The sequence below is a fragment of the Lichenostomus cassidix genome, chromosome 2, assembly GCF_008360975.1.
Source record: "Lichenostomus cassidix isolate B80296 chromosome 2, HeHo_3.0, whole genome shotgun sequence".
NCBI lineage: Eukaryota > Metazoa > Chordata > Aves > Passeriformes > Meliphagidae > Lichenostomus > Lichenostomus cassidix.
The window spans coordinates 16,607,712-16,634,415 of NC_139482.1; the positions used below are offsets into that span (position 1 = coordinate 16,607,712).

At 38.2% G+C, this 26,704-nt stretch overlaps 1 protein-coding gene across 2 annotated transcripts in view; it reads right to left on the reverse strand.

The window, feature by feature from the left end:
* Nucleotides 1-26,704, reverse strand: part of GPR158 (G protein-coupled receptor 158) — a 179,572-nt gene that overhangs the window by 48,563 nt on the left and 104,305 nt on the right. The gene's annotated exons all lie outside the window — the stretch shown is intronic.

Genomic DNA, 26,704 nt, shown 5'->3' on the forward strand with positions numbered 1-26,704 from the left:
CCAACTCCTTTTTGAAGGGAGCTGGCAAAAGCCCTGTGACAGACTGTGAAGTGACAACACTTTTAAATGCAATTCCACTGACTTTTCTTAACTGAGTGAAAACATACAGCCAGAGAAGAGGATAGAACAGACAAGGACATTTTCCTTGAGCTAGTCAAGTGAAATGCAGCTGGCTTAATTCTGGTTTGATAGGCTGTATTTACTAGGTTACACTTCAAAGTCATGCCTAATAAACCTAGCAAAATGATAGCTGCTCATTTTACTCTACCAAACTAAAAATGATTGCACTAGCTTCTTTCTATCCAAAATACAAAACATTTATGACACATTTGACTCTTTCTTCCCCACATATTTTGCCTAAGCTATACAAATCTCCCTATGCATCATCACTTTCCTAGGGAAAATAATCTTTTTGTTCACCTACGTATTTCTCTAATCCCAACAAAAAAGGCCCTGCCAGCCTTTTGCCCTGTTTACCAAGAACCATGCACAAGGACAACACTCCATAAGCAGTAACACAAAGCAGTAACTTCAAAGCTACTATACTTCTATGTATAGTGCATATAGAAGCTTCAGTATCAAGTAAAGTACCACTCTTCTCTCAAACAGGGTTCATCAGTGAACTCAGTCACGATTTGAACCAGGAGTCCACTTCTTCTCATTCCAACACACACTGTCCCTGGTGTCCTGACAGTTGATCCCATATTCCTTCCCACTCATTTGGCCCCACCAGGAGCCTGCTGTGCCAGGGACTTGTTGGGATGCTGCCTTCACCCCACCTGTAGACCCTGCTTGGTCCAGCAAACCTAGATCCTGTGCATTCAATGTGTCTGACCAGAACCTGGTCAAAAACCTCAATGCACCATAGTACAAATTAATTAGGTAATCCCGGTCTAGAGAAAGCAAGCACTGAAACATTTCAGGCCATCTGTCACAGCTTCATTTACAGTCAGTACATTCTGGCAGCAGAGGTAGTATTGTGCCTACTGGCTGCCACATATTATTTTCCTAAGTAAATGCTCTTCTATGTGGGAATTCAAGTCCAGGATATTGGCCAAAAGCCCAGGACTACATCCTTTGGGTGACATAGACTTCTCTAGAAAAGTGGGGGCAAAAATGGCAGATGTGGGCTGAGAGAGATGGAAGCTGCTGTGCTTCTCTGGCATGCTTTTTTATACAGCAGAATCAAATTATTTATTTTAAAAATATGATTTGCTGAATCATATAAATTTGCAAAATTTAATCTGCTTTTTTCACTGTTATTGGACTGACATAGAATGGCAGAATATACTGAGTTGGAAGAAACTCATAAGTCCAACTCCTGGCACTGGGTTGGACACCCCAAGAGTCACACCACGAGCCTGAGAGTATTGTCCAAATGCTTCTTGAACTCCATCAGGCTTGATGCTGTGACCACTTCCCTGGAGAGCTGTTCCAGTGCCCAACCTCCCTCTGGGTGAAAAACTTTTTCCTGATTTGACATGCTACAGTGTAGATATTTTCTGGGATTTTGATCAATTCTGCATGTAGGAAAGGCAGCAGTGTGCAGCTTTTCTCCTTGGAAAAACAGCTGAAAAACCAAAATGCATCCACACATGCATGACCATGCTTGGGCAAACAGAACATCCAGCAAAAAGTTTCTCAGAAAGACCTGAATGGCAGCAATCATATCCTAATATACAATTACATATATTAGGATAGTTGCAGAACCTGAGCAAAGTCTGTATCAGTAACTTGTCTCCTGAGGTTTGCCAGGGGGCAGAAAATACCACATTTCATCTTTGATTCTTCCAAACAAGAAAAACAATGTCAAAAAAAGACTGGCATACAGACTCTGAACATTTCAAAGTTGATTTGAAAGCAGAATTTTTCAGATAATTGAAATGGGAAGGTCTGAAAACTCTCCAGGCATAGAATTTTCTGAACAAGGGCAACAGCTCTCTTTGCCATGCAATCTGACACAGCAATTTCATCTGCCGCTGCTTGTTGGAACATTAACTGCTTGTGTCTAGAAAATCTCATTGATTTGCATTGAATCATTTGTATGAGCAGCTGAGGCATTTGGCTAGATATCAACCAAGAAACCACCACTTCAAATGCAGCCTGGTGTGAGCTGGCATGTAACAGCTCACCAGGAAGGGTTGCAGAGGCAAGGCTCTGTTGGAGAAAACTGTTCTCATTTTCCCATTTGATAGACACATTTTAACTGCTCCTTCACCCAGTGGTGATGGTAAGACTTCATGCATGTTTGAGACCCTTTTGGATCTTCCTGTGTTTATATGATGGAGAAAGCTGCAGTGCCTTCACAAGGGCCAGTGCCCATTTCTACCTTTTCTTGCACATGGTCTGCCATGGACCCAAGCTCGGAAGAGCAAGAATTGCTATATGTACATTTTGCTTTCTTAGGCATTGCAGAAAGCTATTCTAAGAATATGTCATTCCCATTTTCATCAGGGCCCACCAGGATGTTCAGGTGACTGCCCTCTCTAAACTGTTGTCAGCATTATGTCTCTTATAAGCACCATGAATTTTAGAGGCACAATTTTTTAATTGAATAATCTTTAATGGATTGGAGCCAAGGGGCTATAGAAACACTGCCCTGGAATCCTGGCTCAATTTTTTAATCCAAGTAGAATAATACAACTCTTACAAAGAATCTAGTCCAAAGTATGGCTGCTGCACTCCACCCTTCACTCTCTCTAGCTAAAAAAAACCCCAACAAAACCCCAAATAAAAAAAAGAGGAACACAGAGAAGTCTCAGATTGGTCTCATATCAGCCCTTTCTACCTCATCAAAAACCCCATTCCCTACTTTTATCCCCAGAGTTAAGCCTTCTTCCAGTGACAACAAATACACAGCAAAAGGTTGCTGAGCTCCAAGTGAGTAGCTCCAAGGACGAACACCAGATTCATGCACATATCCAGGCTGCTCTCAGCAGAACAAGGGAATCCCTCAGTTCTAAAAGACTACCATGCCCACCAAAAATCTGATAACATTTCATTTTCCCTTTTTTCATTTATGATGCATTAGACCATGATCTCCTTAAAAATTTTGGGAGGTTTTGCTGATGGATGTAACAAAACCTCTTTACTGTATATAAAAAAACATGTTATTGTTGTTATCATCTGTTTTGCTAGCTCCTGGCATCCACTTAGATACTAGACACCAGTTTTTACTACTTAAACAAAAAAAATGTGGGGAAAAATTATTTGGAAACCAGAAGAGGATAAGCCAAACAGTGGCTGTTCATGGCTGCATGTTCATGTTCCAGTTACTGCAGCTGTGCGTGACACTTCACGAACTGTGGCTCGTCTTTGTCATTTGGACAAATGCATTTAGATGTTTGCTTTTAAACTCAACGTGGTTTAAGCTATTATTATCCTTGCCAAAACATTGTTCCAGTAGTCACGCTACCACTTGTGGAGTCAGAGATGGAAAGACCTTTTAAGGTCACCGGCTAACTGTCAAGTGCGTTTAGAGCTGGAGAATTACGGACACAGAAGAGGGACTTAGCCTGCTGACACAGCGATCAGCCAGCTCAGTTATTCATCTGACATGATGAACAGACACACACACACTCTCTAAAGACAACAGCTGAAGTCAATAAAAGCACCTCACACATTACAGCAAATTTCCTTATCAGGACAGTAGGACAGTAAAAGTGCAAAGAGAAGTAATGCTGAACTACTGAATGTTCAAAAATGTAACAGAGTTCATCCACACAAAAAACTGGGAATTCATGAGTTTTATAGGCTCAGTGCCATTGCTTCTTAAAAGATAAACAGCATTTAGAAAGATTCTTAAAAAAAAATACACTTTATTAGAGCCCTATAATGTTAATAGTAAGTAAAACTGCATCGCAAAATGCGCTTTCGTCTTTCACATTAACTTTACTGTGCACATTAAAATATGGTTAACTCTGCCCTTCACCTTGGCACCAGATCCAGGCAAAAATACTTTAATACTGTACACTCTCCCAAGAGGCACAGACTGGATTCAGTCTGCCTAAATCAAACATATAATTTCTTCCTAGTTTTAGGGGGTCTAGTAAATCAGGCCTACTAATGCAAATTCCATAGATAACCCAGGGATAAAGAAAGGTACCTTGAAGAAGTTCACCTTCAGCTGCTTGGACAGAAACTTGGACTAAAGGCTTCAAGTACGCATCTCCACTGACTAGAACGACGCTACAGCACTTATTTTAGGGAGTTTGCTTCACTATATGTCAATTAATAATCTGCATTAGGAGGACTAAGCCAAGCACTTTATAGCCAGCTATAACAATTTTGTAATGTATTTAAGCCAAGTACTTTTTACTTCAATTATTAAACCATAGAAGTCACATGAATAGATCGAAAACTCATTTTCCTCTATGATCATTAAATTGCTATACTTCATGTTGAGAGGGAATGGGAAACAGTATAATGTCTCAAAAGATCAGAAGTCAAAGAACTTAAAAAAATACAGGTATTGTCAGTGCTAAAAATCTTAAAGCAAAACATGAAAAATTTTGAGCACAACCTTAACTCCAAAAGCCCCAAAGTATTCAAAATTTTTGAACTCTTATTTTTGCCCTTGGTTGTAGAATCATACTGAGGTCTAGGTTGGAATGGACCTTTAAAGATCATCTATTTCCTAATGCTGTGGACAAGGATGATATCCATGTTATATAGATGGAAATGAAATTCAGAGCTTAGAATTTCAGTATCAGCATCATCTGCTTATGGATGTGAGGTGCAACTCACCCATTTTAGAGAATAGTAATGCAAAAGTATTATTTTTTTTTCTCATTTGCAAATAACCAAATTCATCATAAAATTGTGCCCACTTAACCCAAAGAACTTTACAGGAAAACCGTCTACTTTTTTAAATTGAACTTCAGAATTTTCTGCAAGTACTCTGCACAGTTCAATGCAGGACACGACACAGCTATTCAAGATAATGCCTTTTGGGCTAATTCCATTAACAAGCATCTAGGAGATACTGTGAAGAGATCCATCTGATCTGTTCCACTGCCCAACACCATCTGCCCTTGCCTGACTGCAACAGCTGTCTAGGGCTGTCTCTAGGCAATTCTGCAATGGAACAAGCCATCAGATACTTCCTCTCAGCATCCTGCTGTGCTGAGGGATGGGCAGTCTTCCTTCTTCTGCCATGTTTCAGTAGCTTCTTTCAACATGTAAAATACCCTCCAGGGTACATCAAGCCACCTATTAACGCTTCAGTCCTAATACTGAGAAGGGATTTCCTGCAGCAGCAGAGATGCTGTTTGCAATGTTAGATAAGCCTGCCATCCAAACTCATAACAGTCTGGCACTACACTTCCTAGGAAAGGGACCAATCCACTTGTATGTGGGCATGCTGCCATCCAAACAGATGGGATGAATGAAGGCATTCATGAGCCTGTGCACACTACGGGCACCACATAGCACTGTTGGAAACATGAGTCACAGCTCACATCATCTGCTGAAATATTAGCGAATGCACAACTCCTTATCCAGCCCTGTGCCGTCCACAAATATTTCCAGAGCAGCCACACACAACATTGTAGAGGTATGATAACAGCTGAATATGCACTTTAGGCTAATTACATAAGAACACTTCCTTCCATTTCCATCCCATTTTTTTAAACCACATGTGCTTTTTAAGACATTACATCCTAGTATAATAGGCCTGCGAGCACACAGCACCATCAAACCCTGCTATCCTTGCAAATCTCACCATTTTAAAGCAGAGCTGTGCCAGATCATTATCTCAGTGCCTCTGTAAAGCACACATTTGCTGCACAAAACCACAGTAACTACTCAGTAGGTTTTATTCTTGCCTCTGAATTGGAACAGAATCAACTTCCCAGTACACAGCATTGGAAGCACTCTGCTGCTGGGGGCAATGCATCTCAGATAAGATATATGTCACAGGCAAAATACTTGCAGCCATTCAAGTAAGATCATCTGTGTTTCTTTAAAAAAGAAGACAACTTTTTCCTTATCACCCACACAAAGTCCAGCTTGAAATTCTGCCTACTGAAATCCTCTTTTCCCTCCCACTATACTTTCAGCTGTAGATATTGCTGTTTTCTTCCTTGCCTATCTTAAACTAGCTATTAATACATCTTAAACCTCTGTCTGTATTTCAGCAAAGACATGTCTTGCCTGTGAAGTCTTTTGGAAGACCGTGACCCAGTATAAGCACATAACCACCAGTACCAGTGTAAAATAAAAGGGCAGACTTCTAGAACTTGATTCATCAGAACGCTCTGTATCATTAGGCTTTATTACTCTTTGGATTCATCCCCATCAGGCAGCAACAACAGATCTCTAAAGTTCTTCATGGAACACATATTTTACAGTGGAGCTCATTTAGCCTCCTGAGAGATTTAACTGGAGATTAAGCAAACAGAACCTTCAAGATCATTCTGGTTTGACAAAACACTGCATACTTAGAATGCCTTTTTATGGATATATCTTCAATTATTTTCCCTCTTTTTTTTTCCTTCCTCTGTTCATAAGGGACATCTCAACTAATTATTGGCAAGACACCCCTGAATAGGTTATTCTGAGGAAAATAAACATCCATGTAATTTCCAAGATGCTGTCATGTATTTCCTCCAATTTAAAGAGAAAAAGTGATATGCCACAGATCCTATCATCTCTGGAAATATTTATTTATAAGTGACTTGAACACATGGCATGAAAATGAATTTATTCACCATAAATTCTAGCCTTTGCTTAAGCCTTACTAATGATCAGCTTCACTGTTTCTATTTGCTTTGGCCTAGTGAATAGTATTCTAAAGTCAAGTAATAAAAAATTATCATGTAATCCACACTGGCTTTAAAAAGAGACATGCTTGCACTCTGTAGACAGATTTGATCACAACAAATTAATTTTTATGCCCAACAAGACCTACAAAGTATAGAAGAGCAATCCAGGACTTCTTCCTAATAAAGGATAAAACTTTGTCGCAAAGCAGTTCATTAGCTTATGAGAGACATCAACTGATGCCCTGGCTGAATTGGTCATAAATGCTGAGGGTTGAAGGACATTCCAAGTGTCAATTCACAACCAACAAGAGAAAAGAGATACAAAGAAAGACAACAGACCAGGTCTGCACCCTCTTTGGGAAAAACAAACGAACAAACAAAAAAAAAAACCAACAAAAAAACCCCCCATAAAAACTAGTATTATCCAAAGTACTAGTCCCAGGCTGTGGTGGGAATCATCTGAGGAATTGAGGAGAAACAGAAATCACCTTGAAACACTGGATTATCACATATGTTCTCTGCATCTTTTTCCAGAAAAAGTGATCATGCTTAGCTTTTCACTGTAATAGAATAAACTATGTAACTTCAGCCGCAAACTTCTGAAATACAAGGAGAGATTTCAATGGTACTGGACCAGGGAGTGGTGATAACAAACAGGAAACATGACCATTCAGGAAATATGAGGTCTCCAGGTCTAAGGGGCTGTGAGCACTGAGGTGCTATAGGTGGCAAGCCCAAATCCTTAGGGGCAAATGTTTGTCCAAGAAAGGTGTCCTCCTGACCACTGCTGGTTATTGGATGCTTCTGTAGAAGCAGTGCAAGACAGGGAGAAGGTCTGAGGCTCAGAATTTCCATTGAGACCATGCCAAAGTGTAGCACAATGAACAAATTACCTAACACTGAAAAATCCAGGCTGAAAAAATAAATCTGTTAGTTTTAATCATGTCCCGTGTAAGGAAGAAGAGAAAATAAACTCTGAACTGTACACTATGCTTTCCTTGTTCTCGCTCAAATGTACTTCTGCTCCACCACTACCATAAAGCAAAAGAAGCAAATAAATACTTTTTAGAGAGTCTGAAAAATAATGAGCTTGGTTGGCCCAACTGGCCTTCTTACCTATCTGCTTTGCTACACCAGTTATTTCTGGCCTTGGTGATGTCTATCCCTCACACATATGTTGGTTCCCTCCTGTTAATCTCACAGTCTTTAACACAGTTACCCAAAAAGTAGCCTGAGCAGCCTCAGAATTCAGTCCTTGATGACTTGAGAGTTAGCTCATCTCAGCAATTCAGACACGTCAAGCTGGCCAGATGTGGGCTTGGCTGGATGTGTGAAGTTTCCACTGAAATCAAGACACTGCCTCAGGAAGTTTAAAATGTGTTTAAACAACATTCTTTCAAACACTAATAACTGTTGTGTTTGAAAATTTAAAGCCTACCAGCATCCACGTGCCTAACTGTGTACAGATCAAAACGCTTTTCCTGACTCACATGGGTCACCAAGCACAGCCTTGAAGCACAAAACTAATGCATAGTCATTGATCTGATTTTAAAGATACTTAGGGGCTAGCAAAGCAGTCAGGAGCCTTCAACTTCACTGAAAGGCAACTACCCAAATATTTAAAAAATATCTGGCTTGTCTTTAAAAAGAGTGCTAAGAGCAGTGTAGATAGCACTGATGCTCTGTACTTTTCCATTTGATATTTTTTAAACTTATATGAAAAGATCTTCAATTACTTTCCAGTTAAAAACTGAAAGGTACATGAAAATGTGGGTCCTGATCAAGTAAATGGTCAGGTTTTGAGTGAAGATTGTCAGACATGATCTGCCAGCAGCAACACTAAAAGCAAAAATGAGCAGATGGGGCATTCAGGGCTCAAGCCTCATGCACACTAGGGCTGAGAAGAGAAACACAAAAGAGAAGCTGAGCTTCTTAATCATTCAAAGTTTCTATTTTCATAGTTTGCATGACATTCAAAAGACATAATTCAAAATTAATGGAAATAATTTCCTCAGAACATTTTATTTAGGCAATGTATAGGCTCACCAAAAATTGTTCATGCTGATGCAAAATAATAAAAGTAGAAAATCAAAGGAAGCTGCAGAGTCAAAATATCTTCTAAAATATTTGCTTCTTCCACCAGTTAACTTTTAAAATCCATCCACTTCTTTTATCTGTTCAGATACATTTTCTTCCATGTGACATGCCACTTGGGTAAATGACAACAGTCAACTGAATGTCCTAGTTTACCTACTTTGTATGTGAAAAAAAGCCCTAAACTTACTATTGGGTGCATTACTATCATATTTTCTTTAAAAAAAGTGGTAACCAAAGAAGCAGAAGGAGAAACATTTTAATGAGCTGAACCATCTCTAATGAAAAAACTGTGACATCTCTTCAGCCTACTCATTTGCAAAACCACGGACACATTTTAATAATAGTTATAAGGATATGTACTTTCTTTATTTTATTAAAACCAAGGAAAATCTAACAATTAATTTTAAGACCACATCTGTGATTTTAAGAAAAAGGAGTATTTTCAAAACATAATGGCAGTCTATATTAAAATAAATCTTGCGAGAGATGCAGCTAAATCAAGACATAATAGACTAAATTATTCAGAGCAATTTGTCAAGTATACTTAATGCAAGACACAGATCATAAAAGAGACTCATACAGACATTCTTATCTAGTTACACTGTAGCTGAAATCTCTACAAATACGCAGTGTAAGGCTGGGGGGGGAGGCAGGTGGGGTGTTATTTGAGTATTTCCTAATAGTGACTCCTACCTGGGGAAAAGAAAACATGCAGTAGTTAGAGTTCCAAAAATACTTACCTCCTTGTCTTTATCTAACAAAGCCAGAGAAGCATTTAACACCAACTTTTTGAGAAAATAGCTATCTGATGGTTTAGGTTCTTCAGAAATACCCTCTTCCTGGCTGCATGCTCTCTCTGAAGTACATGTTGGCAGGTTCATGAGTCAAGGTAGGGATTTTATTGACATCAGCTATTAAGGTGGTTATTTGGAAAAGATAATGGGGACAGACCAGGACTTTGAAATACCCTGTTAAACCACAGCAAGAGCAGGACAGAACTGTCTGCTACTCTCCCCAGGACAATTTTTGTAGGTATTTATTTTGACAACAAGCAATTTAGAAAAACTCTCTCCACAAAATACCAGCCAGACATCTCAGTCCAGCCCGTGCTGATTAGTTTACTGCAGACATCACTGCTGGAACTATTGACTTTTCATTTTCAGCTTATGCACCTGTAGAACAACAGCAGTGGGGACAAGCCAGAGACCACGGTGTGACCAAACTCCAGAAGAAGTGCTGGGAACACTCCACCTCCTAATGTTCTGTAATGAAGAATGGATATCTGTCTGATAAATCTGCTTCAGGTAAACTGAAGCTACCAGAAATTGGATGAATGGTAAAAATGAGTGACATACTCTGCTGGCATGAGCTACATTAATTTTAAATCAGCACTAACCATATCAAGCAAATTATGTGATTAACATTTTTAATTCATTATGGGTAATTAATGAAGTCCAGAAGAAACCAGCCACATCTGCAATCTCAAAATGCACTCCACAGTAGAATCTACAGAAATAGGAATGAAACACTGTTTTTTCTTCCTAGTAAGAAGACATTCTTACAGTTCTTATATTACCTGGATAGGAACATTGTTACCTTCCAAAAAAATTGTTTGGACAGTTTGCTTGGCTAAGAGGGCCAGAGTGCTAGTATTTTTCATTCTAGTCTAAAGGAAAAAAAATTGTTTGATACAAATCTATGCAAGAAAAATATTTATACAGTGTTGAACAGATATTGAAAAATTATTATGACTGAGAAATTAAAACAAATTTAGGAAAATAAACTTCTAAAGCTGATCAGGCTCTTCAGACATTTTCTTTCAGCAACCTATGCCACCCAGGTAATTTTTAAAGAACAGCACAAATTTAATCACATGTATAAATGTATAAATCACTTGTATAAATGTTTGAATATACACTTAAATACAGAAATAGATTTGCTGCGTTTGTTGTGACTTCTTTTTTGCCTGTAAAATTTTGATTCTCTTTCAAAAGTTATTTCTTTAGAGCTTGAGAACATACTCGACTCTGAAAGAGCAGTCTTCAAAAGCTTCAACACATGTAGGTGGCATCCAATGAAATAGAACAACTCACAACAGAAATCTCCCCTTGGAAACACTGCATGGAAGTGGAAAGTAGGAGAGATGAATCTTGGAGCAGATTTTCAGGAAACTGAGTATGGACTAAAAACTTTAAAGAGTCTGTGGAGGTCACTGAGCAGTTGATGAGAAGTCGGAAGTACAATGATGCAGGAAAGAGAGGAATCAGGTTGCACAATGGGAAATTATTGACTGGGAGAAACTAAGGGTAGTAAATCCTCCTCTTCTAGAAAACAAAGTTTCATGACAGCTCAACAATCTCTATAGCTCCTCATCACCTGAACAATCAGCAACATCCCTAAGGGATAACAGGTACATCTCACTTTCCAAATATTGCATTTGCTAACCTTTGCATACATTCAGGTTTTCCAGAAAACTGCATTGCCAAATGCATGAGTAAACTTACTGATGAATCCCTAATTGCTTGAAATGGGCGATTTCTTTTTCAAAAAGAAACAGAGACATCACAAAAACATTTGAGATGTAAGGTTGCATTAGACAGGCATATCTTTGCTATTTAAAGCCTTTTTCAATTATCATTAAAAGCTTGAACCCTTTTCCTCACATGATATGAAGTCTTTTCAGGTCCTAAAGATTTGAACTCAGACACTCATGACAACACTAGGACTTGTAGTTTGGATCACTGAACTATGCTTCCTCTGTAACTTAGGGTTTGTTTAAATGCAATTATAACTGCTATTTATTTCAAACATGTACATTAACCATAGAGAAATTAATTGTGAATAAGGAAAAGAACTCAGATGAGTAATTTTTTTATTATTTTGAAAATTTAGTGGGATTAGACAAAACAACGCAATTGTTGTCCACAGCACAACAATTAGCAGGTTTCTGAGGAAAGCTCTTAACAGTGAATGATTTGACCTGGAAAACAACCAAATTCAAGCTATGTTTTTTCAGTGACAACAGTTGAGGCCCATATGCTACCTTCTGCTCATACCTAAAAATAACAACCATTCATTGAAGCAGTTATAAAGCCAGGTCACTGCAATTTAAGCAGTATGTAATCTAACCAATGGGTAAAATACCTTTCCTACTGCTCTGTAGTTGGATTAATATTTGTGCTTATACCCATTTACTACTCCTTAATGAAGCAACGTCGAATGGAACAATAGCAGCACAAGAGACTGGACACCTCTCATGCTATGGCATCCTAGAGAGAAAGCAGTAAAACCCTCTTCAAGATGGCACAAGTTTGTATCTTCTGAGCCAGAGAGGGGAACAGAACCCAAGAGTCATATCCAGAAGGAAAATATTAACAGAGCTGTCCACAGGCTGGGTTTTTACCACCTATACTTGGTAAGAAAGTGAGGATTGTATGGTGTACCTGAAGAGAAGGTTCAAGTCTGCAGCCCTGGTGAAGGAAGGTATTTTCCCATGCAGAAAAACTAGGCAGATGATAAACACAAATCCATTTTTCTCCAGGACATCCAGCTCCCCAAGCGAGCAAAGCAGGCATGCCGGTGTCTGTGCCCGACTGAGCGCACAGCCCTGTCATGGAAAGAGTACCTCACCTGACCTTGAGGCACCAAAACTGAGCACTGCAATCTGCAGTTGCAATGCTTACCCAATGGTAGGTTGAACCCTTACAAGACTTGCTAGATTAAAATTGAAGCTGTATTAAGAAACATGTTATCTACTAAAGGCTGAGCTATTCAACCATCTTTGGTCTCCTCCTTTCAGAGACATCAACCAAAATAGCTATAACCAGGACCTGCTGGTTCCCTCCTGTTGCTGCAGCTGCAAAAATAAAGCATTAGAAATAGCAGCTTTCCCAGGCAAGACTGTTTATTTGCATTCCTGGCACATCTCACTTGCACGGTCCACAAAATGCGTTCATTAGCAGATAACAAAACAGCAGAAGGAGGCTTTCTTCAAATGTTCAACTCCTTCCTGAGCACAGGGGGAGTCCTCCAAACATCTCAGTGATGTATCAAAGAAAAGGCCCACCTTCTAGTAGGAGAGACATGTTCCACTGCAATTTGTTGCTAGGCAGTCCTCTGCATTTAACTGCAATTATTTATTTATATGAACTTCCTTCTCCATCCTCCCTACCAAGATGCTTGTGGTGTTGAATAAACAGCTATACAATAAAAACAGCATAAAATCAGAAGGGCAAAATATTTAAGAACAAAATTAACAGTTGTCACCAGAGCTAAGAATGAGATAGCAAACAGAAACCAAAATAACTGAACTCCAGGGGGCCAGGGAGAAACACAGTAATTTTTTTAAAGAGAAGTCAGGCAGCTAAGATAGATAGAAAGACATACAGCAATGAGATAAACCAACCAAGTGGTGAGACCCCATATGTGAGACTGTCCAAAACAAACATTTCAAGACCCATATTTAGTTGAGGAGCTGTGAGTACTCGGAAGGCCATGACCTTCTTTTTCTTCAAAGTTCTTGAACACTTACTATATATATAACAAGTATTTATGATTTAAAACAAATCCATTCAGGCAGATTTTGACAGGATTACTTGTGACATGTCTGAGAAAAATGCATTACTTTAAACAGTCTGAGGAAATAAACCTAGCAGATTCAATGTATCATGCCACAAAATTTCATCTACTTTATGAAAGACATACATGGAGGGTAAAAAAAACCCATTTCTTTGAACTTGCTTAGATAACTACAAAATCTCAAGAATGTCTGCTGTGCTCTCTAGACCAATAGAGCACTCAGTGTTTAGCAACTGGAACTTCTCTGTGCTCTATATAATTTTTTCTCTTTCACTCTGAATGCTTTCAACTTTTTTTAGCTTTTTCTTGCTCTCTAACCTATTTCTTAATGATTTAAGACTAAACACTACTCGAAGTTAGATCAAGGTTCCAAACTTTTTCCTTAATTTGTTGAAAGTAACTGAGAATTTTTCTCCCCTTTAGTGTCTTCTCAAGAATTCATTCTGTCAACTTCCTTGTTTAATCTGATCCATTATTATTATTGTAACTACTACAGTAACATATACTAATTATGGTATCAAATATAATTAGTTATCTATCAGTTTCGTGTCTACAAGTTCTTGATCACGTCTGATGTCTGCTGTACACACTGGAGAGTCAAAACAAAAATGAGTGCCTTGCACAACTAAAATCATTTGATATGAAAGGCTTTTGATGACACCAGGTTAGCCCAGTTCATAGACACTTGTGAAAAATCTAATATACTAAAGGTTTTCTTTTCAAATGTAGTAAGCACTGATATCACTTATCCTAAACAGAAAAGATATCCTGCCTGAGAAAAGAACTGCTCTTTATTATTGGTTCATCCCACAACCAACAGCAGTTACTTACAGCCCATATAAAGCCATCTCAGCTCAGAATCAAAACAGATCAGGTTTCTTGTCCTGCAAATTTAGTAACTTGGAATGTGTTTTGAATCCAGAAAAGCTACATAAAGAGCAGCTAAAAGCGAAATTTAGATTTTCTATGTATTCTTGGTGACATCTGAAATTGGCAGATACCTTATTGTTGCCAATAATAAACTTATTAATCTTGCTTAAGACTTAGATGGCAAGTGTTTAGAGTATGTTTCTGATTCAATTATCTTTCAAAATTCCTGGGTTTTCAAATAACTGAACATACGATGTTCTAATAGAGCCGTATGATGAATTAATGGTTAATAAACTTGTTCCTTAGGGTTTTAAAATAGTTGTTATGACAGCATTTTGCCTTCTCGTAGCAACAATTGGTGATTAGTTGAACAGACAGTGCTGCTACTATGGCAGTAACTTATTTTGAATATGATTTCAAAGATGTAAATATGCCTTAAGGCTTGGAAAGTAGATTCAAGTTTAATAAGTATGGATATAAATAGCTGACTAAATAATCAAGTACACAAACTTTTATAGATCAGTTCTCTACAGATTTCAAGGCAATGCCATCCATAAAGACAGAAAAGAGGATGAGCTGCCTCCATGGGCCAGCAAGCTCTGTCAGATTTAAAAAAACCCCACATTTCAAGGGTTCAGCATGCTGGTGATGCCAGATTAGGAATTTAAGAGAGAGCTGAACATTGAGAACACTTGCTCTGTATATAGCACTCCAGTATGTGCAGGGGATTAGGTAGTTAACAAATTAAGCCAGATAATTACATTCCACAACATACTACTGCAATATATACTTTTTTTTTTTTTTTACTCTGACTAATGTGGCAATTTATACACTTGGGTTGACATAAAAGAAGAGATCTGAAGAATAAATAATAAATTATTGTTTTAAAAATGGTGGTTAACTATTTCCTATAGAAAATTCCAAAATTTAAAAGGAAGATTAAAGTCTGAACAAGATACAATGCTTGAAGGAAAGTGGAAAGGACTTCCTTATGCCAACATAACTTCCTTATTTTTCATCCTGTCACAGAATAACAGAACAACAGAATATCTTGATTTGGAAGGGACTCACAAGGATTATCGAGTCCAACTCCTGGCCCTGCACAGGACAGCTCCAAGAGTCACACCATGTGCCTGAGAGCATTGTCCAAATGCTTCTTGAACTCTGTCAAGCTTGTTGCTGTGACCACTTCCCTGGGGAGCTGTTCCAGTGCCCAGCCACCCTCTGGGTGAAGAACCTTTTTCTAATATACAACCTAAACCTCCCTTGACACAATTTCAGGCCATTCCCTCAGTCCTGTCACTGTCACTGGAGAGAAGAGATCACTGTCTGTCCCTCCTCTTCCCCTCACGAGGGAGCTGGTTATAACTGCAGTGAGGTCTCCCCTCAGTCTCCTTTTCTCCAGGCTGAACAGATCAAGTGACCTCAGCTGCTCCTCACAGGGCTTCACCTCAAGGCCTTTCACAATCCCTGTTGCCCTCCTGTGGATGATCTCTAATAGTTTAACATCTTCCTTATATTTATCTTACCTTTTTTGTATTTCTTGTATTAATTTCATCATAGTCTGCATAAGTACCAGCATATGCTGTACAAATATACCTGTTTGATATACAGATAACAGGTTTAAACATTTATTTCTGTGAAAATGATCAAAAAGGTTTTGATCATTCAGGAAAAGTTGCATCAATATACATTTATTAGAAAAAAAGAAGATAAACAAAGAACTATTAAGATTTCCCTTTATCAAAAAATGTGTTTTCCCCAAACTTGGTACACACACCATCAAGTAGAACCAAAGCTCTTCGTAACAACCTCTCAGTCAGCAAACACTGTCAGAGATGATGCACTGCTGCTGGAATGGCAGCAGCACAGGGAATGCTCGCCTGTCAGAGATCCCTAACACAGCTTTACACCACCACAAAGCACCCAGATTGCAGCACACCCAAGGAACACACTGCCTTTGTGGTGGATCTGCCCACATGGGCCAGTGCAACACATTCAGAATATGACAGAATTCATGTGTGTGTATGCTGTGACTATGGTTTGCATTTCCCAAAGCACTGGGCCCTTCAGATTACTTTTTAAACCTTGACCCTGACACTGAAAAAGTTTCCAGGCATTTCAAATAAATGCTTAGGTTTACTTTTACCTGCTTTTTGACTCACTGCCTTTCTCACCAGCCTTGAGTCAATCTCATGCTAGACATATAAAGCAAGGACCCTCTTCTGTCTGCAATATATAAAAGAAAACCAGAGAAGTAACCCAATAATCATTACTCACCAAGGGGTCTAAGGCATCTAAAGGACTAACTTCAAGACTAACCTGCTGCTGTAAGTCACAAAAACCTTGTGTAATCTAGCATATATCTGAACCCACCCAACTCATGCTGAACTATGTAACATCCAACTCCCTCCTGACCCCTCTTCAGCTGTTAATGTGCAGGATCCAGTCTCACTGGCAAGGCCAAACCAAGGGGCTGAGTAATCAGGCCGTGGAAAAGCAGTTTTGAATCCCTGGTTAGTCTGAGAGAGCCCAAAGTCCCTGATGTGTAAAGGCATGCCCTCCATGAGGCAGCTCAGGGATCTGAAGCTGCCTGTTTTCAACCCACGCTAACAGAGCTGCTCCAGTTTAGCTGGAATGCTTGAATGCACTCACTGGGACAGTCTGTACCTTATGAGCTCAGGTCAGTCCCCTAAAAATGGACAAATCTGCGTTATTCATCATTCTGTGTTGATTCAGAAGAAGACAGACATATTCAAGTAGAACTAGGACCTCTTCTTGCTGTTGCCCCTTCACATTGACAGCTTTCCCACTGTTCCCCCTGTTACCTTAAATCCCACAGACTGGTGCTTTCTACAGAGAGCAATGAATTTTCTTGTGCTATTTCCAACTGCTTTGTTTATCATCTAATGCATGTCTTCTCATACAAGTTGGGTGCAGCTCCACAGAAATCAGCAATTTCACATGGGACTAGTATTAGGTTTTTTCCTATTAGTATTTTTATTGCTTAGTCTTTTCTAGCATAACTCAAATATTCTCAGATAATTCTCATAAAGTACCTATATCCTCTAGCAGTATAAAAACAGTTGCATGCTACCAGTCTTTTGAGATAAGAAATTCACCGTTAAATGTGTCCTTGCTCACACCTTTAATAAAATATTTTCAAACATTTTCACTGCTATTATTAGTAACAGCCATTTGTAATGTGATACTTTCTCATTGATCAAGACCCTGCTATGCACAGCACAGCTATGCCAAACATCCCTGTACCAAAGGGTTCATAATTTAAATATGAGATGAGAAACCACACATCAATACAGAGGAAGTAAAAGGAAAGAATAAAAGATTTATCTTCTACAATTATGTAAGTGGTGTTTTAGGAAAGGAGAAGAAAGCTTGCAAGGAGTAGTGAGAAATAACTGCATGCAACCAAAGAGCAAGCACCGAATGTACAATCTGTGGTTTTATAAGTATCTTCTATAACATGTAGTTGTGACAATAGGAGTCCTGACTGTATTAAGGTACAAGATGTCATTTGTGTCTTGTTTTCATTTCTATACTGTTTGGTTGCTCAGTTTTGGATTAATTTTCCAGTTGCTATATTAGACTTTGCTATGTTTTAATTCTTGGGGGAAAGTTCTCTATTCTATTTTCTCACTATCATTATTTTCATTTTTCCTTTGCATTGCTTTTACTAGCTAAACCATAGGCAATAAGGCTCTGGCATCCTGGCTTATTTAAGATATGAACATGAAATAGTAATGAAAATTGTGGATGGTTTAAATCATTCAAGTTTGATAAATTATCATGTAATTATATGTAAGACAATTGTATAAAATGTAATTTTCTACACTTACAACCTTTTGAGCAAAGAAAGTCTCATTTTATTCCTCTTATTTTCTACAGGTATTTTGTCCATATGTATTACCTCAGAATTACTTTAAATTCTTTTTTTAGCTTGGAAATCCTGCCATCAATTTCTGATAAGAGCTGGGATTGAATTGACATATTTGTCCTTCCTTTTTTTTCCCCTCTCTCTCTCTCTTTTTTTTCTCTTTTTTTAATGTGCAGAGCTTACTGCACAGCATCACACCACTGCAATAAATCTACTTTGGAGTCAGATTTCAGAGAGATCAGCACATGGATACTGTATATTAGTAATGAAGGACATGATATTTCCTAATAGCTTCCTCAAAACTTGCATATATTTGCAGATCCATGCTTAGTCCTACAAAGGCAGAGGACCTAGAAATTAAATGGTTTGTATAAAACACTGTTTGCTGAAAATAGTGCTTTTTGTATGTGATCCTAATAAACACAGTTATATCCAAAAAATCAGAAAATTTATAACACATAGAAAAAAAGCAGCTTTTTGTAAAGGCTGCTTGCTCTAATGAATATCTTTTGTTGCATCTTCAGTTCTGTTGTTACTTCCAGGAACAGAAATCTCATCTCTCCCTACCTGATGTGATGTAGATTTAGACCCAGGAATTAGACTTTTGAATGTCTCATTAAAAGAAATCAATCTTGATAGTTTCATGGCAATTTTTTTACCTGCTGGCTCCTAACTCCTCATTTTTTTAACCCTGGCAAACTAAAATTTTGATATTTTTGTCCGATGACTCCACTATTATCGATACTAGAAGAAATACAGAATATCTTGTACACTGTTACTTGATGTGTTTTGATAATTTTATATTGTAACTTATACATTATACTGTAAACTTGTCTCTATTCTCATAAGTGTTTATATTACTTTTTCCAGTTCCTCTCTACAAGTAAAAAGCTAATTTCCTATTTACATCAGATGATACGTGGTCTTGGGTTAAAAGCACTGATTTAAATTCCACTGATCTCTTATCTCAGAGTTTAGAAATGAGGTATTTAGAAGTGTTACACAGCAATGAAAACTTTGCACTATCAGTATTATAATTCTGTAAAATTTTAGCAGTGCAAAGATTTCACTAGTTGTCATATAATTTTGCTGGCAAACTGCTTACCTTCTAGCAGTGGTTATTAAAAACCATGAAGATACCACTGCCTGCATCTTCTCAGTTCTCAGCTTGTAGAATGACTAAGGTCAGCATCCTCTCTGATGGTGAAATCTCCTTTCTCTTAAGGATCTTTTCAAAAAACATCAATTCTTTCTCCATTGTAATGTATTGAATTTCTTATCTCTCATAATCATTAACCATTAATCACCCTTCATGGTGCAACACTTAAACTCTGAGTGGATGGTTAGGAAATACCTAATGCATTCATACACAAAGGAAGAGAGAGTGAGAAGAAAAACCAAATGAGCAAAAACTCTGTATTATTCACGGGGAACAGGTTTGAGATGGAGACTCTGGCTTTTCCTTTTCCTCTGTGTTGATGCAGAGTACTGTGCCAAGTGACATGGAAGCTGATAGGTTGGATATCATGTTTTATCCCTCACCTGTAGATATTATACTGGTCTATGTTTTACCATTAGTATCTCAACCTCATATTCCAAGGCATGGTGAGTTATGAGACCACCAGTTTGCCTCTGACAGCATTGGTTTACAGCTGCACTCAATTTCATAACAGAAACAGCATGGTAATGTCAGCTTATCAAAGTCAAGTCTTCCTTAGGCATGAACTGCTTCTGCTTTCATTTTGCTTCAGATTCTGGTTCATGCCGATCACAACAACCACAAAGCAGGGAACAGCTGAATCTAACAAGTTTGGCAAGATTAAAGACAACCTATAGGTCTTTCATGTGACTATAGCTGGTGTTCCTTGGGTCTTAGGTACTGAAACTGTGAATAAACAAAGAGAAAAGGCATCTGGTGGACAAATATGAACATGCCCCTAACTTTCACTGAAAGACTCTTGGATAAGTGAAAAAGAATGAAGGAAATTTACCTCCCACCAACATGCACTCTCATGTGCTAAACTAATGAATGAAGGTAAATCACTGATGCAAGACTATGCCCCACTGAGAGTATGTACGTGGTGAATACAATTTTTGTTACTTTCCTTTCTGGCAGAGTTCAATGCTGGCTCATCTATATTATCAAAACCTCTTGCCTCTTTAGTTTTAGAATTTAATAAAAATGTAATATATTCTCTTTCAGTATCTTTCCTTTAGAAGTTCTATATCACATATTTTGAACTAATACATGTGCCTTTCTTTTCATGTGTTGATTTTTTCAGAAATTGAAGTCACTACAGTAAAATTCAAAGGTGTTCTAAAGCATCCTGCCTATTGACTCAGTTCACTTGCCAAGTGATCAATGTGGTCATCAAAACATTTGGCTGAGAAAATTATTCCAATCCTTTCTAGATGATATGCACTGAGATCCAACAAGGATTATATAAAAGACTATACATAAAAGAGTTATATAAAAGACTTTCTTCCTGTTTTCTTACTCTAATTCAGCAGAGACAGTGGGCCCAATGAAGACTTTCACTGATTAGATTTTTGCAATCAGGTGTCCTTCAGTAATTCTTTGGCATGGAATTGGCCCTGCCATGGTCTCCTGCTCAGGTGCTCGCCAAGCACCAGACGGTTCAGCTTTAGAGAGCAGAGCAATGAGGACGGATAATTACAGCATGGTTCCAGGCTTTAGTAAGGAACATACCATGAATATGTCCACCACTATTTTCCTCCATATGAATGCACCCACATTTTACTCTTTCATAATTTTTGTGTTTCAAAGCTTTCTATGATCAGAAAAGAGTTCCCCACACTTTTACTTTCCAGATGTAGCACATTTTTAACTTCTGCACATTACTGCTCATGCTGTATCCAAAAAATTTTAAATCCCCTGCCTAAAAATTGTGCACTGTTTTTCAAGACTGTTTTTCAAGTAGTCTAGTTGTAAATTACTTCTTTGAAAAGAATATATTAATGTAGAGTTTTATCTATGAATTCTTATATATGTAAGTTTATTCATGCAAGTTACTTCAGTGGAATTACGAGTAAAGAGGAAAGACCACAAGATCTTGCTCTCCTCCCCTCACCACAAGATTAATTTCTCTGAATGAAGGGCTGGCAAGACTGTACCACATAAGTCCCTGCAAGCTGGCAGTGCAAGATATTAATTTAAATTAAAAAGGTCAATGAAAACCCAACGTGGCAGTTGGCTCAGGTCACTGGCTGCTGTCCTTTTCTCTCCTACTTTCAAGCCCTTCACACACACATATACTTGGCTATTCAGTGAACCCAGACTCTGATGATGCGCCCTTGAGCTCTCAAAAAGGCTTTCAGAGTAACAAAAATAACAATGCCCTCCTACAATACTGTACTGCACCTCCAAATCCATGGAAGGGGAAGATCGAGTTTTGTCATGGTATCACAAGTAATGTCAGAAAGACGAACATGGGAGTTCAAGATGTGAAAGAAGAGTAACATCAGTACCTATACCTTCATGGACCTGTCTTCAGCCTGCCATTTCTAAATCCCACTGTATGTTCCAGGAACATCACATATTTTATCACTATCCAAAAAAACTACAAGCATGTGACTTTATTGTATGCCTGCATACTGCCTGGTTGGGTGGTCTCTATCCTTGCAGGTTTTTGAGACTTATTGGGTAAAGCCCTTAGTAACCTTGTCTTGTATAAAGTCTTATATCTGACTGTCCTCTGTGCAGGAAGTTGGACCAGAGGCCTCCTGAGGTCCCTGCCAGCTTAAGGTATCCTGGGAACACAGCACACAGACATATACAGACACAGAGAACATATATAAACACTCCCCACCAAATTCCACCTGCATAATCTCTTAGAATTTATGATGTCATAGCTCCACCGAGTTTCCAATACCCTAAACTTTTGTCATATACACAGAGATACCAATACCTAATCAAGATCAGGAGACATATAGCTCTGCCTAATCACAGTTCTTAAGGTGGATAATCATATACACAACAGTCTCTAGTTATCTCCTTGACAGTAGCTGCTAGAATTTTTTAGGATAGCTATGTAGATTAGTGACAACAGAACTACAAAGAGCCATTACACTGTGTATCTTGTTTTTCTGACATTTTAAATAAACTTATTCAAAAGCCAGAAAATATTCAGTGGCTTCCTATCAGTAAAAACAGTCATAAGCTTTTTTTTTTAGTGTGGCTCAGGGCAAGGACACAAGTGTTCCAGTACCTAGGAGGTTTCTGTACTTTGCAGTCTGTAATGCAGAGGCTACACCAGCTGACTTCTGGCTTTTGCATTCAAAGCAAGCTGGCTCTCAAAAAAAAGCTGTTGGTTTACTGGTTGCATGTTAACTTCAAAAAGTATGTTCATCTGACATGGACATTGACCAAGAGAGGTTAACTACTGCATTGTCTTCTGCCTGGTTCCCTCACTTCTATGCCCAAGCATTAAAATGTATATATAAAATCTTTGCAACATGGTATTTAAAATTTGCCTTTTGCATTGGCTGGATATCTAATGCACTATGATCCAAATAAAAGGGAAAGACCCTTTCTTAGAGTACTAGGGAAATCTGTAGTGATTATCTCAGAGCAGGTATTTACACTGTGTCCTTGGACTTCTGTGACATCAACACCAAAGACAGGCATGTTGTTTACCTGAACAAGAATAAAATTATGAGTGTTCATTCTAAAAGCTTTAAATACTGTATTATCAGTTAAGGCAATGTCGTATTATGCTGAAAAAGAAGCAGCCTAAAACATCTGGGGTATCAGAGCAGGCTTGCAGCACTAAATGTGTTGGAAACAGCAAATTTTTTTTTTGGCCTCAGTGCACATCAGTGTGTATGGAACAAACAGCAACTGTGCTTTTGTAACACATCCCTTATTTGAGGGACAAGTGCATAAAAGTATTTTGCACTGTTCCATTTTCACATTCATTAATGTCAAAACCAGAGCTTTCCAGTGACCTTGCTCTGCTCAGGACTGTTATGATAATGGACCTACCACAGTCTCATGCTCCCAGCCCTCATGGCTCACTTCTTCCATGCTGATGCACATACAGATCACTTGAGAGGAAAAAAAACCCATATCCATATCTAAGCTCCACAACACCCCACTTTCTATTACTTCTCATAACACAAAAGGCTACATGATCTTAGCTTGAGTGTGAAAGAGGGAGTAAGACAGCCCAGAAACTGATGTTAACACCTAACATGCAACAAGATGTCTGAGCACAAAGTTTACTCCAGGATTCACTACAGAACTACTTCATGAGCATTAGGAAGTCAATGCCTCCCACCCCACTGCTCCATGTCTCTTAACTGATGATAATATTGCTTTTCTATAATTTGCAGTTTGGAAGAACAGGGGAAAGCTATAATGAATTTGGATGTTTTAGCCAAAGGAAGAGTGAAAAAAAAATTCCTAAATTTTTAAAAAGACACTGCAGCCTCCAAAGCTAGTCCATTTTATGATCTAGCTGACCTCACTGTTGTCAGATTCAGCTTTACTCTCTAACAACTTTCACTCGCTGGAATTTAAACCTAGTACTTCTTATCTGCTATATCAAGAACATGGAGAAGAAATCATTCCCTTCGTCTTTGTATTATCATACCCACTACCTTTTATCACTGACTGCAGAAATTATATAATATGATTACATCATGCCATCCATTACAAGGATTTTGGAGTTTCAGTTATCGTAGACTAGCAGTATGGGAACTAGTTAATATACCAGATAATCCTAGTTGCCTAGGGTGGAATTCATCACCATTTGAGGCAAGTACCTCAGACTTCACTTATAGTCCATGAAATGTTGGCCATGATGCACTTCATCTTCAAGTTCCAGGCCTAAAACAAGTTCTAAAAGGCCCAGTTCCTCTTCAGGATTTGTTGAGCATAGGGTGTCTGTCTCAGCTATGGATTCATATATGAGAAACAGACTCACAAAATAATTTCATTCAAAAGGGAGCTTCAGAGGTCAAATAGCCTAGCCCCCTGCTCAAAACAGGTGTGCTAGGTCAGGGTGCTCAGAGTTGGTGCCAGTCAAACCCTGACACCTCCAAAGATGGATATTTCACAAACTCTGGAGAAACTGTTTTCATAACTGACAACCCTCACAGTAACAAAAAGTTAAAAAAAAATACCTTATCAGAATCTCCTGTTTTTCAACCTGTGTTCATAACAGATGTCTAAAATCACCAGAGGTCTGACCCCTAATGCAGCTAACAGGCTACTTTCTTGTAACATTGTGCTACTGCTCACTTTATTTGAAGGTCTTTGTAGTAAACAAAGCGTCTTTAAATTTGTGGTAGTGTGTTCCAAGCATTAGCAAGACAGGCAGTTAAGAAAGGTCTAAAAGTTTCAAAATAGTTAGTATTTCTGGAAAAGTAATAAGAATCCTCCCCTCAGATACCAAGGACAGAAATTAAGGGACTCATTCATAAGAGAGTTGGGTTTTGGCTTTCTGTTCAAAATCTAAGAAGAAATAGAAACAAAATCAATTAGAATGCCTACTGTTCATTTGGAAGAGATCCATTGATAATTGGAAAGACCAAGGAAAAGGAAATTAGAGATGTAACCATGAGACTACGGAAAATATAAGAAATGAGAGCTTCAGAAATGTGAGCTGCCCAGCAACTTCTGAGTAAAATCTGTGTAGTTGTAATAGACAAAGCTCATCTGCCTGTTTATAATTCATGAAAGATCAGTGTTGTTATCAGTATAGCAGAACTTGAATAATAAATTTAAGTGGAGACCATCATTTGCACTTCCCATTTGGTTAGAAGGGCATTGTAACAGCTGTTTTCCTCACCAAAAGCAGCTGACTGGTGATATTATTTTTCAATTAATGATGTTACACTATGAATAGATTACTGCATGTAGGCATGAAAACAACAACAATTAGTGAAAAAAATTCAGCGATGTAACAAAGTAGGTTTTGGTTTCCATTTAATTGGAGGGTAGGGAAAGTCAGAGATGCAACAAAACCCTTCTAGACACACTGAAATTTGCATGCTGAAGGCTCTGAAAACAATATGAGAGAGACTGAGTAAACAGATCTAGAAAAAGTGAGAATTAGGGAAGCGTAGAAGAGCAGAGAAAAAAGATGCTAAAGACTTAAAGCAGTGCTGAGAAAATCTAAGGGGATTTTGTTTTTTAAATAAGAATGTAATTTTGCACAGAATCCTCAAATGAATAGAGATTTCAGTTATTTAGAACTTAAATGCTGTCACTTTATGTCTTTACATTGTTACATGCAGTAAGCCAAGCTGTGTAATTCCACACTTGGTTGAGTGTGAAAGTAAAGCTTTTCAGTTTTAAATTGCAAATCATAATAGAACAAGAGATGATACAAAAGGAAAATAGCCTTATGTTAAAGGATAACACCCCATTGCAATGATGCTTGTGAACTTCATTCCGTATGTTAATTTTCATTTCATATTACCTGTGGAAAATATAGCCTAATTTGGGTGTATAATATGTGAGAACTATATGAACTAGCCTTAGAGTTCTAATGTACTCTAGCACAAAATGAGAACCAAATCAAGGAGCTGAAACAATGACCTCTGAGCACAAATTACTAAGTCTTTAACCACATCTCTAAGTCACAAAATATTCCCAATTGTTCTTGGAAGCAAATAAAAACACTAAATAACATGAATGAGTAAATAAACAATGAATATGACCCAGGGAAAACAAAATCTGCTTTGCACGTACATAACTTAGGGCCAACACATAAATTGATAATATATGCACTACACTGTTATGAATGAATATGTGCATAAATGTCAGCTGGTGCAAACCAGACTCTGTTTAGAACTTGGGTTTTCTTCCTCATGTCATTGTGTTCTGCTTTGTGCTCCTTTCCCAGACAATAAGCAGGTGAGCACATTTAGATTCTGTCCATGTACAGCAAAACATCAAGAGTTCATGTTCCAAGGACTCACCTCTCATAATTCACACCTTGCAGCTTTTCTTTCTTAAAAAGACTATGCTTTATAGCTTTCCCACATTTACTGCTTCATTGTCTTGCCCTGAACCAGAAACTGATGAAAACTTCCTTGCAGTGAGTTGAGGGACAGGCATAAAGCTGATCTTTCTGATCTTCTTTGATTTTATGAAACCGTATTTTTCTGTTTGGTGAAATCAGGATTAATTTCTCTGTCTGAATATTAATATGACCTCCCACTATCACATTTGCTACATCCCTCGCCTAAAACACTCAAAATAGAAACCATAAAATTGCTCTCTATTTTTTTTTATTTCAGCCTGTAGGAGTAACAGCCTGATTAATAATTACCTATGTAAGAAAGGAAGAGTGCCCCAGCAAAGAGTGGGAACATAAAACTGCTAGAAGAGAGAAGCCAAGTCATACACTTTCCCTATTCATTTCTAATAGAATGTGTTCTCAGTGGACAGTTTTATATAGTAGGAGCATGAGATGTGCAGAGAAAGATAAACTCTGGTCCAGCAGCTATATGCCATCTGGGACACAGG